Source organism: Petaurus breviceps, unplaced genomic scaffold (genome assembly GCF_028583685.1).
Source record: "Petaurus breviceps papuanus isolate PSGF00001 unplaced genomic scaffold, PetGlider_PUasm1.0 38, whole genome shotgun sequence".
Taxonomy (NCBI): domain Eukaryota; kingdom Metazoa; phylum Chordata; class Mammalia; order Diprotodontia; family Petauridae; genus Petaurus; species Petaurus breviceps.
Genome location: NW_027186304.1, coordinates 96,411,307 through 96,415,064, shown reverse-complemented (window position 1 = coordinate 96,415,064; position 3,758 = coordinate 96,411,307).

Genomic DNA, 3,758 nt, shown 5'->3' with positions numbered 1-3,758 from the left:
GAGAGAGAGAGAGAGAGAGAGAGAGAGAGAGAGAGAGAGAGAGAGAATAATGATGACTTTGTTCTTTTAAGCCTGAATGACTGGGAAGATAGTGGTGTCAACATCAGAAACAGGGAACCTAGAAGAGCCAGGAAGTACTACAAGGGAAAGACTCATGTATTAGAAGGGAAGAAAATGAAGGGAATAAACATTTATATAGTGCCTTCTATGTGGCAGGTACTATGCTAAGCACTTTACAAATATTATCTCATTTAATTATTCCTTACAACAACCCTTTGCAGTAGGTGCTATTATTATCCCCATTTTATAGCTGAGGAAACTGAGGCAAACAGATGTCAAGTGACTTGCCCAGGGTCACACAGCTAGTAAGTGTTTGAGGCCTAGATTTGAATTCAGGTCTTCCTGACTCCAAGTTCAGTGATCTATCTGTGCCACTTAGCTGCATCTTAGAAATCAGAGGGCCTAAATTCAAACCCCAACTCTACTAATTACTGTCTGTATGACCTTGAACAAGCCACTGAACCTCTTTATGCCTTAGTTTACTTATCTATAAAATGAAGGGGTTGAACTAGATAGACTCTAAGGACCCTTCTAGCTTTAAACCTATAATCCCAAGTAGAATGCGTGGCAATGTTGAGTTTGAGGAATGAACAGGACATACAGGTAAAAGTGTCCATCAGGCATTTGGAAATTTGGAATTGGACACCAGAGCAGAGGTTAGTGCAAAGGATAAAGATTGGGAAATGTTCATAAAATCATACTTTAAGCAATGAGAGTGGTTAAGGGTACCACAGCACAGAGAGGAAAGAGAGAAAAGACAACACACACTAACAGAATAGGAAATGTTGAAGAAGATTAGGACAGATAAGTTGGAGAGATAGTGAAGCAATGTCACAGATGCTAAGGAATGGTTAAGAAAATAGGGTTAAGTGACTTGCCCAGGGTCATACAGCCATTAAATATTGGAGTCCAGATTTGAACTCATGAAGATTAGCCTTCCTGACTTCAGGCCTGGAGCTTTATCCACTATACTGTTTTACTGCCCACATTCTATATTTGGATAACCCTAATTGCTAGAAAGCTTTTCCTTATAACAAGATAAACCATAACTGCAATCTTCACACTGGTTTATGGGACCAAGAAAAAAAGTCAAATTCTTCCATGTAAGAGTCATTCAAATTCCTTGTAGGTAGTTATCCTCTGTTCATGACCTGATTCTTATATGACACAAAAGCAGGGCTTAGCATAATATCTGGCACATGTTGTTCAACATCAGAAACAGGGAACCTAGAAGAGCCAGGAAGTACTACAAGGGAAAGACTCATGTATTAGAAGGGAAGAAAATGAAGGGAATAAACATGTATGTATGTGTGTGTGTATATATGTATATTATATATATTATATATATAATGGTGGCAACATATGGAATCGTGACAAAATGTCAAGGAGAAGAGGAGTTTAGGTGAACCCATCAGATTTGGGCATTAAAGTTATTAGTAACCTTGAGCACAGCAGTTTAGTAGTGATAGGAATGGAAGTCAAGTTACAGGAGATTGAGGAATGAGTGAATGGTGAGGAAATAGAAGCAGAGTCTAGACTACTACAGAATGAGTTGGAGAGGATATTACAACTCTAAATCTTTCAAAAACTTTTTATAAATGAAGAAACTGAGGCCCAGAGAGACTATGTAACTTGCCCAATGTCACAGGTAAAATGGCAAAGTTTTCATTTTAACAAGGTTGTCTGACTTCAATTCCAGCAAAATCTTTTACTTCAAAAGTGAAGGGAAGATGTGGGATGAGAACTGAAGATGGGAGCAGGGTGAAGGGAAATATTGCTTCTGATCAAGAGACACTCATATTCTAAGTATCTGATTGCTTCCCTCAGCTTTCTTCATTATAAACTTATCCAAAAAATGACTCTTTTTATTTGCCTCTTTTGCAGAGTACTAGACTTTATTGACTGCCCAGGTCTGAAGTGGCCCCACTTATGGAATGTTCAGGTTGGAAGGGACTGAGAGGCCACATAGATTGGTTCCATTTTATGACTGAAGAAACTGAAACCCAGAGTGGTTAAAGGATGTACCCCAAGTCACACAAGGAACTCTATGACAAAGAACCATATTGCCTTGAATTACTTGAATTATTCCAAGGCTCAAGGTAAAAAGACTGCATGGAAAGAGCTAAATTGCTCTCCATTCGTTCTCTACATGAATTACTTCCACCCAGACTAGTATGGGAATTAAGTTCCCACCCAAAGGATAGATCCTCTACTCTTTCTTGCCTAGAACACTGAGTTTAGAAATGAAAACAATGTCTCTAGTGATAGAGATAGCAGCATAGTGTCCCTATGGACTGCAACTAAACCACTGACGTGTTCATGAAATCTTGGGATAGATGTCTTTGTTATATAATACTATCTTTTCATCCATCAGCATATGTGCTGTGCTCTTTTTAGAATACAAAATAATGAATTAGACTTGGCACTTTTTCTTTCTAGAGCTACAGTTTATTCAAACAAAGATACGTAATTAAATCAAGGATTCTTTTTGTATAGAGGTATTCATAGCAGCTTCTCAGAGTCTGGTTGATATGCAACCTCCCAGGCCGTTAGCCCCACAGAGATACATGCATCTTGGACCCCAACAGAGTTACTTACCTAAGATGATGTTTCATCAAGGCTGAGGAAGTACTAGGAACTTGATACAGGGGTCTTTTATACAGTTTACCTTACTTGATCCTAAGCAAAGCCTAATTGTATGGATGCAGCTGTTGTACTTAGTAGGGCCAACTGCACATTTTTAGGATTAAACTATTCTGTCAAGTTTCTAATAGTAATTGTATGTGAACTTGAATGCCAAGAGGAGAGAGTTATTTAATTGGAAATTACCTAGAGTAACCTCAATCTGTTTCCTCCACACCCTAGACACCCTAATGCCCTCTTTTAAATCTTTTTAAATAACCTCAAAACTTTGGGGGCCATTAGAAACCATTAAATGGTTACAACTGTAGCCTCCTACATTGCAATCCAAGTCATGTATGAACTTTAAAGTTTTGGATAATTTAGTCAGGAAAACATAAGTATTTTCACCTTAAGAGATGAGCAATTTGCACTAATTATCTTATGAATTAGAGCATTCTCTGTCCTTTTAAAAAAATGTTCTATAAATGTTTATTAATTTATCTTGCTCTTTCATTAAAAAAAAACCTGAATCTCATGAAATAAAATAGTAAATAGATTCAGCTACACAATTGGTATTTCTTGTTTTATCTATATTTCCCAACACTTCATTTAGCACCAATTTTGAAATCAGAGAGATGTAAAGTCTGTAAATGTACTGCATATAATACCTGCCATTATCTCAATTTCACTGAAATTTCTATAATTGGTGTTACTGAACCAACATAGAATCTAAAAATCACAATTATGATGTTGTGCATTAGCATTCCTACCAAATGTACCAAAACAGGTTAAGATATTTTTATGCTTGACTTTGGTAAAAAAAAAAAAAAGAAAGAAAGAAAAAAATCATAATTAAGTAATCATGATCAGAAAACAGAATATTCCCATATTAAATAACTAACTAGAAGATGCTTATTGATTTACCCATATATGTTGACCACTAGTGTCCAGAAAATTTTGCAAACTAAGAATAATTACATAAAGGAAAAGGGAAAACTTCAGAACAACTCAGAGTTCTTGTAGATTTTGTCAAAGAAGAAATTTCTAAAAGACTCCAAAGTCTTGGTGATAGACTG